The 9,655-nt window shown below is 36.7% G+C and overlaps 1 protein-coding gene across 4 annotated transcripts in view; it reads left to right on the forward strand.

The window, feature by feature from the left end:
* fhod3b (formin homology 2 domain containing 3b) overlaps nt 1-9,655 on the forward strand; it is a 91,586-nt gene that overhangs the window by 33,499 nt on the left and 48,432 nt on the right. The gene's annotated exons all lie outside the window — the stretch shown is intronic.

Below are 9,655 nucleotides of genomic sequence, written 5' to 3' on the forward strand. Positions count from 1 at the left end.
ATATATATATATATATTATATATTTATTCATTGCTCGAAAAAACGATTAAGATTGTTTCCTAAACTGACTGACTAACAGCATAATGAGGTTTATTAACGATGTCTATTTGGAGCAGAGAATACATCACATAGGTGGATGAGAGATATTTATGCTATGTTTATTAGATCTTTTTAACAATATTAATCCAATATTAATTTAATATGCTTCTTAAACCTGACTTGCAATTATGAACCAAAGTAAAAGTCTTAATAAAATGAAAATTCTTCCTCCACCTCAGCATTTAACCCTAGGGAAAACAACATAAAATATAGGTCAGTAAAATCATTTGATTATATCCCATGGCTGTCAGTGTTATGAAAAATCCTTTATTGTACTTGAGTCATGAGCTGATACAGCTGTTTAGAAACTTTAAGAGTGGCCACGAGGGAGATAATGGCACATAAGGTCTGTCTCCACACCCATGCACTGCTTCTAAAGTGTTGGATAATAAATATGAACTAGCTAAACCATTCAGGATTAGCAAATCAACATGAATCATTATCGTTTTAAGAAAGAAAAAAAAAAAAAACAGCCATGCAAACAAAAAGAGAACTAGTGTTAGACTGTTTGAGTGGAAAACACAAACATAGCTGTAACGCAGTGAACTGTATGTTTGATACAGTGACTGGCTTTGGCAAGCATCGCGACCTCCAACAACTGTGTCCACACAAAGTGAATTCACATGTCTCACTCACGGCTTTATGAGAGTTTGTTGCTCTTTGTTGGGTTTTTGAACATGTCAGTGGGATAAAATTCTGCTATTTGCTTGTTCTACTGTTGTGGTCATTAAAAATGCTGGGGTGGACACGGATGGTATGATTTCACTCACTGGAGAAGTTTATAATTTTCTCTTCATCTCTGGTCGAAATTCTTCTCAAACAATAAGATTTTGTCAAACAATTTCTTTTTTTTTAATAACTGCGCTCATATTCTTTCTGTCATTTCTGGTCATGCACTAGTAGACAGTCACATCTATGTTGCAAGACAGGCAAATTGACTGGAAACTGGCTTTTATCCCCAGAACAGCTGTTGTGCAGATTGTGATAATGTTGTAGCGCTGAGCCAGAGCTCTATGATTGAATTGATTTTCTAAAGCAGGCGGAATAAACACTGATGTGATCGTAATTCATCACTCTTGGCTTTGGGAACTGAAAAATAGCTTTGGTGATAGCTTGTCCTTGTTGAAACAAATTAAATTCAAGTCATGCAGATGAAAGGGTTTTCTAAAACATAAAATATGACAGTTTATCCTCAGAGCACTTTAACATGTCATGTACAGGGTTGTCTTAAGTAATGACACTCAGATAATAAACAGCATTAAAGAGCACCATCTCCTTAAGAAGCTCATCAGACAGACACACTGTCCTTCTCAGAAGCTGGTTTCTTTTTTGGGGGCTTTTTTTGTGTGCTTATAACCAAAAATATCACTAACCTGGGCCATGTGAGCACAAAAATGTATGTTTTTATGGTGTTTGCTGAATATTTTTCATTTTAAACTTTGTAGTAGGTGGATGGTGTCTTTAAAATCCCTTACAAAATACATAATAATAGTTTAAAAGAATTAAAGGAATACTAAGATAATATATTATGACAATTAAGTATAAGTATTCAAATACATAATTATAAAAGTATCCATAAATTGAATTAAAAATCATTTTAATATATTTTCCAACTCCATTGAAATTTGTCCCAAGTTTTTGTCAACACCATCAGACATAAAAAGAATGTAAAAAAAAAAAAATCAGGCATTATTGGGGGGCACCAGGACTTCTGAGGACCCCATGACCTCTTCCCTTCTCTTCTTTTGCTAGGAGGGCTAGTTAGCTCTGGTTAGCTTATGTTATTCTTTAGTTTTTTCTTCTGTTTCTTTCATAAGTTGTTTGTCACAACCATGATGTGTCAACACCATAACTGACAATTTATAAAATTTTGATGAAATTTTGTGAAATAAAAGCTTAATTTTGGTATAATGTAAAGATTTCATGGACCTAATGAGCTACAATATGGCCTCCTTCAGAATAACATCATATAAATTGAGGTAGTTTGGCATTTTGTCACCTCTGTCAGAGTTTGTGTGACTCTTTCAGTGATAGTGTTGACAAATCTCTCTTAAATGTGCAGTTAATTCATTTTAATGTATTTTGCATAAATTGCATTACTTCATATGTATCAAGTATTTAATTTTACTCACTAGTTTGTCACCACCTTCAGTTCTGTGTCAACTCCGTCAGATGGTCTTTATGTTGTTTTTTTGTTTTAAATAATATTTATTTTGTTTCTTGAGAAGCATTTGTCTTTAAAACTGAGTAAAAATGTCACTAATAAGGTCATTAAAAATAATTTTATATTTATTTTTATCAGATGGTGTTGACAAAGTTCTGGGTCAGGTTCATTAAAAATGTAATTTTCAAAAAAAATGTTGCAACTAGGAGCCTGCACCTTATTACCTTCACATTTCCAAAACATTATTTGTCATATTTGAATACATAAGCTTGAGGAATAATTACATTTTTTTGGGTGGGGTGGAATGTAAACCCATTTTGTCCCACTTCTCAAGAATCACTGATATATTTGTCCATATAGATGTAAGCAGAGAAAGACTGAAGGAAAAATATCATTCTGCATATGCTAATTACAGTTGAAGGTTTGTTGACTGGTGTGACAGAGTGGGACTCAGTGGCTCTGTGAACCAGGCCTGCAGCTGTCACACTCATCACACACATGCACACTTCACTTTTCTCCCTGTGTTCCCCACTGATGTGGCCCAGGCGGCCCAAAGACAAATAGGTGCAGACAGAGAAGACATTACGGATTAGCTAAAAAAAAATAAACAAACAAAACATGTAAAGTAGAGACTCGCTTCCACACGTTGCGAGTCTGGAAACATCAGGAATTCATTTAGCAGAAAACAGGACATGCTACTTCAGGTGAAGTCTTAGAAGTAGAGATGTTTAGAAGTAGAGATGTTATGTTCTCCCTGAAGTAACAATAGCTGCATTTACTCTGCTGCAGTTACGCTGTACTGAAGGCACCGTTAAGAAAATGTTAAGAAACTTTTTCCGCAAACATAATAAAACCACAATTTCCGAATTGTTTCTAAGCTAAAGAGATTATTCTGGTTCTCCGTAGTTCTCACTCAGCAGTGCAATAAATCAAACTGTAAAATTTTATTTCAACCAGTCCTTATTAAATTTCTTAGCTGTATCCCATAGAGCTTTTTTTTTTTTTTTTTTTTTCAACTAAGCTTGCACAACTAAGAATAAGATAGGGGCCCAGGGGCTCATTTGCATAAATTGTAATAAATCAGATGGGTTTTTTTTTTGCAGTTTGGCTAGCCTAAACAGGCTGGGCAGTGTTTGAATGATATGTATTGTTTGGGAAAAGCCCACCATATTAAAGCTAGACTATTTTTGACACAGAAAGGAATGTAGCTGATAGGACTTTATTTGATAATATTTTTCACACATGTGCATTACAAAACAGAAATTTGATCATTTTCAGGAAAAGGAAAGAAACCATTTAAATATCCCATTAGACCATTTCTGCAGCTGGTACTGTCAGCTTTCAATGTTCTTTTAAAGGGTGAAAAACTCTGAGTTTGTTAGTTAAAACTTAGATATGATTGATTGATGTTACAATTATTTGGTAAGCTGCACACAAAAAGTTGCGTGTAGTCTTTGAAAGGGTTCTGCATATTCACTGCTGAAAAACCCTCGAAGTGAAATAACATAATGTATCAACAAACTGTAGACTACCAGGATTGGACTTAAATAAGCTTTTGTTTTGCCCAGCATTTAGGATGCAATCATCGCACCTCTGCTCTGAGCATAATTAAAAAATATGTCTAAACACTGGTGAATGTCCAACAAGTATTTTCTTTCATTTAGTCCAAATATTCAAGCAACATTTTTTATTTTTTTGTCTTCAAGGCAGCAATAATTCTTCTTGAAGTGATTTACTTTACCTTCAGTCCACGTTTTATTAAAGCCAACATATGGAACAGGTCAACCTAATAAACCCGAACAGAGACTGTAAGTAGCGTCTGACACTGCCTGGTTGATTAGAAAACGATGTTCTCTGCAACCCTGGGCATTCCCTGGGCGAGTAATACAGCATACTATTAGTAAAATGTTTTAGGGAACAACATATATAAACACAAGTCTGGTTTCACGTAAACTAGACACTAGCACATTTGGAAATCCCATTAAGCCGTGTTCAAATTAGACTTTTATTTTATTTTACAGCTGTCAAACCCTATCATGGATAAATCATAAAAGCTAGATTAGGGGGTAAATGGAAAATAATGTCCCCACTGAGGAGTCAAAACATTTCAGCAACAGTCTACTTAAAGGAGAAAAAAAATGAAATAAATAGGCCTAAAACCTGACACTGTACACCGACCTCTGTGTTTCTGCCTTTGGAAACCATCAGGACTATGTCATTGTTTGTTTAAGTCATTGAGTGAAGCATTCTTCCATGATTCAATATTATAGAAATTATAATCTGTTCAAACTGCTGTTGTTCTCAGTCAAACTAAACATTAGCCTGTAAATGGGTGGTCTGTTTTTGTTCTGGTTATCAATTCTCTGCTCTTCTTTAATATGATACCGAAGAATTTGAAAAAGGAATGTTGTCTTCTGGTTACATCCAGGATCTTTTAAAGTTTAAAGGCCTTCAAAGAATCCTGTCGGCTTCATGAAACACCATTTCCAAGATCCACAGGCCACTGGCTGATTTTCAATATCGGCTTCTTTGGTAATGCTTTCATCTGTTGATATTGACTTTAATAAATTATGATTTCTTATGAAGAATGGGAATATAAGAATATATGAGTGCAGCATTCAAAAAAATTGTTCTAGCCTCCCTGTCCATGAAGGGTCATTTATTATTTATAAAACAGTAAAACGCAGTTTTGCTGATAGTTTAAAGAAAATATAAACAGACAGAGGTTAAAAACTCCGGATAAAACAGAATAACTTTGCAGCAGACAGAACAGAATAGAATAGAAACATCCTTTATTATTATATATATTTAGCCTTCCTGTTGCCTGATCAGTCTCATTCTTTCTTGCTCTCTCTCAGATGAGTGGTGGGCAATTAGCTAATTACAACTTTTTTATGGGAAACAAAATTAACAATGATAAAGGTAGGCTGCATGTAGCCTCTCAGGTTGCACATTGGACTACCATTAATACAATATTTTTCTCTTCCAAGGTGGAGAACATATTGAAACCAGTAGTGTGAACCTAATTTGGTCTATTTTATGGTCTCACTGAAACATCTTTGCATTCAAAAGGACCATTTATGAACCTAAATAGGTATACTATGCAGCACATTGATGTTATATGCTGCAGAGTATATACCTTATAACTGGATTTATAATTTGAATCTCTATGAAGATACTTATAGAAACTTTCCAATACATTCATTAATATTTTTATATTTATTTTTTGTCCAAATAGCCCAGCTCTGCCTTGGACATGTCTTTACCCATCATAGGAAATGCAGCTTCCCCTCAAATTGCTTCTTGCATCTCTTCCTCTGACTTCATTTAAACAATATAGAAAATTACTTCTGATAGCATTTCTGTATGGGGAGTTCACTGATCAAAAAAAAAAAATATAATGATAATATTTTCCTGTTTTCAATAAGCTGGTCACCCATTCAGGGCTGGTGAAAACTGGTACTTTTATGATTCTGGTCATACGACGATTCCAAGTTGCATCTCTTCATTAAACCAACCTTGGGAAGAGTATATTTAAACTAGGTAGTTTAAATAGAACAAGGTCATTGATTTGCATTTATTGCTTACTCTGTTTTACATACTGCTATTGGTATTACAAACTGAAGAATGGAGCTTTACATACACCTTCCTTTCATTTTTACCCTTTATCCAATAAAATAAAACAACCATCTATTTAACTTGTCAAATAGAGCAGCTGGTGAACGTGGAAATGTTGCACTTCCCAATCTCGACTGATCTCGACTCCACATGCAATGGGGGGTTTATCTCTAATTTTAAGGTTGTGCATTGAGTAAAGCTCCGGGTATGAGGTGCATTCCTTTAGACACATCTAACTCCGCTGTGAGTAATACATATAACACAGAGGCTTGTGTTAATAGGAGTACCTTTGTCGTGATGTTCTCCTTCTCTCCTGCAGCAGCCGTCAGCAGCTCTGTGCTGTGATTGAGCCTAACCACTACCAGGTGTGCTTAAAAAAAGGTTTTGGTGAAGCTGGCACAAGGTCAAGAAGAGCTGAACGTTGGAGGAATGCAATAGGTGGGGGAGTGCCAGAGGAATGAAGTTGCTTAATGTGAAAACTTCAAACGGCATGAATCTGGTACCAGAATGTTAGGCTAAGGTGTCCGAACTTGTTACTGTGTGATCATGCAGGGCCGCAGCCCACTCACATTAGATCCCATAAAGACCCCAACTCCTACCCCAAATCCATACGCAGCTTTGCTGCTTGATTTTTTTTTTTTTTTGCCTTTTTTTTTTTTATGAAGTTGGAAGTACATAGAGAGGCTTCTACTTTGGTCGCTTGAAGTAATGTATATTATTAAAAGTAATATCTTAATTGTAAATAATTTACTGAATGGTTTCCTGAAATATTTTTTTTTCTCCACAGTTTCTTTTCTTTTTTCTGAAAACAACCCTCCGTCTTTCTTTCTGTAGAGTCAGTCAAGTTCAATCAGTTCAGTCACTACACTAATGCTGAGCCACGTCAGTAAGTTTATTAGGGCGCCCCCGCAAATGGATACCCCTTGAGATTTTTTACATTTAGTCATGTTACAGCCACAAGCTTAACTGTATTTTATTGCGATTTCCATGTGTAGAGTCACCTTTTTACAGCTATTAACAACTGCACTGCTTTTGAGGTATGTTTCTACCAGCTTTGAACTTCCAGAGACACTGAGCATGATTGTGAATGTATGTTTTCAAGTCTTGCCTCAAGTTCTTTAGGTCGAACAATTTTATTGTAGTTTTAGCTGTATGGTCAGGGTTGTCCTGCTGGAGGGTTAACCTCTGCCCTGGTCTCAAGTCTTTTTCATTGTCTTAAGGTTTTTCTTCCTGGATATGCCTATATTTAGCTCCTCATCTCTGATCTGCATCTCTGACCCATTTGCAGTATGACACTGTCACCCTCGTGCTTAACTGATGTTTGCGCTGATAGTTTTCTATCAGCGCAAACTTTGCACTTTAAAAAGTTCAAAGTTTGAATTTTTTGTGAATTATCAAAATCAGAGTGTTTCCTCATTGACCACATGCATGCAAACCCTTTTCTCATATTCCTGATGTAATGCAAGCAGGCAGTGGGGGGTACCTTTCACCCCCTGCTGTGCAGAGGGCAAAGTCCTTCCCCCACACATCCCTTCTGCCCATATTATATTAGTTAAAGTTGTTAACTATTTCTCTGGTGCGTATAAAATAATGTTGAGGAGAACATTTGAAAATAACTCTTGGAATTATACTAGAGACTCTCCGTCTTCTCACCTTTCACAATTAATGAAAAACAGTAATACTTGGATGCTTTAAAAGTTAATATGACTCACATTTACTTGAATAGGTTGTCTTTAATTTTAGCCGCAGCAACGTGTTCCCATTTGTCAATATTTTTCTCGTCTTAAAGGCTTCCAACAATATCTAATTTCTGTTATCCTGGAAGAAGCACAAACATCCATCCATCACATGCTAGAGCACACAGGCTTTTGCAAACGAAGGTTCAGCTTTGTTGAGAGATAGAGTCTTGGAACCACTTTACAAAAAACAACAACAACAAAAAAAAACCTGTGCCTGTCCTGTTGATGTCTGGCAATGTCAGATGCGTACATTTAGGAACAGGTTAGACTGAACTAGAATTTGTCTTTTAAAGCTATAAAATACAGCGACTCTTATCCTTTAACTGGATGCACACCTCTTAAGATCTTCATACCTCAGATAGAATCACATTACTTCAAGATATGTCTTGTTGACATTGTGTTTTTTCAAAGCTTTGGGTGATAATCTTGTGGCTACCTCTCCCTCTTTCTGCTTTGCATGCTTTGTGATATGATGGCTGGCTTTGGCTAAATAAGGTAAGAACACTTTGCATTCTTTCTTGCCAAGAGATGGCTGATCCGCTGCAGTGCTGTGAGACAGAACGCCTTTTTATCCTGCCCTATCAGAAACTGAGGGCGCTGTAGGTGTGCCAACCAATCCCTCTGCACGCTGACATTGTCATGCTGTGTGGGATGCATGACTGACTCCTAATGGTGGTTTTCCACAATCTCCTCACTGTGATTTACATTGCTAGGGCATGTTTGTTGAAAGCCAGGTATGTCTCTCTTTCAAGTGGGCAGCGGTTGCTGCTAAAACAGACGTTCTCTCATCTCGACTTTCATCGACACAGTCATTTTTCTATTTCTCTATTCCTTGGTTGTAGCGAATGTAGCGGTGGTCTGCCATTTCTGTGTTTTTAGATTAAGTTTTGTCAACGTAAATGAGTCGTAAAATTTGACATTTTTAGACAAAAATAATAAGCTACTTGTTCAGTAATGAGGAAAACTCGTGGATTTTGAGGGATTTATGATCTCTGTATTGCAGATGTTTTTGCCGGACTTACTGCAAAGCATTTCTTGCAGATGAAACCAACTTGTGAAGAGGAGCTATCAGTTTTCCTCATGTGTGTCCAGTGCAGCAGACCCAATACTGTCACCCTGTGGTAATTGCAGACAGCTGTACTGTGTTTTCACAAGTTAATTGAGAAGCAGCTCATTTGTTTTTGTTTTTTCCTTTGTTTTTGTTAACAAACTGCACAGTAACTACTGTCTTCTTAGCATAACAGAAAAGCCAGCAGGTAGGCATTACTTATCACCTATACACCCTTATCCCATAGTGGGGTTGGGAGGGGTGCCAGCTAACATTCCAGGCGAGAAGCAGGGTATACCCTGGACAGACAGGACACTCACACCTAGGGACAATTTGGAGAGGCCAGTTAACCTTACAGTCATGTTTGTGGGCTGTGGGAGGAAACCAGAATACCCAGAGAGAACCCACACATGCACAGGGATTCTGTATGCAAATGCCATACAAAAACACCCCAGGCTGGGAATTGAACCCAGAACCTTCTTGCTGCACAGCAACAGCTCTACCAACTGCGCCACTGTGCAGACACCTTACTTATCAGTTCAACCCATTATAGTTTTGCTTGAACCAAAATCTGTTCAAGCTGTTTCAAAAGCCGCATCTTCAAGTTGTTGTTAGTGCAGCCAACTATTTAGGTGTGTAGCTGGAGATTAGGTTAAGTTGCATTTTCTTTTCTTTTTCTCCATAGTTGAGATATTAAAGGTTCAGGTGATTGTTGTAGATCCTAGCACAGCTTTTGACTTCTCACAAGCTTATCTTACAGCTGTCTGCTGTGTTCCTTGTTCTTCATGATGCTTGTTTGTTCACTAATAAATGTCCGAGGCCTTCACAGAACTGATGGATTCAGTGTGACTCTAAGCAGATGACTTGGTTGCCATGGACTTTACTTAAAGGTATTAGTCTAGAGGACTGATTAAAAAAAATATATAAGTAACTAAGAAAATGAGGAGGCTGGATATATATATATATATATATGCATATATATATATA

Source organism: Poecilia formosa, unplaced genomic scaffold, assembly GCF_000485575.1.
Source record: "Poecilia formosa unplaced genomic scaffold, Poecilia_formosa-5.1.2 Scaffold253, whole genome shotgun sequence".
NCBI classification, from domain to species: domain Eukaryota; kingdom Metazoa; phylum Chordata; class Actinopteri; order Cyprinodontiformes; family Poeciliidae; genus Poecilia; species Poecilia formosa.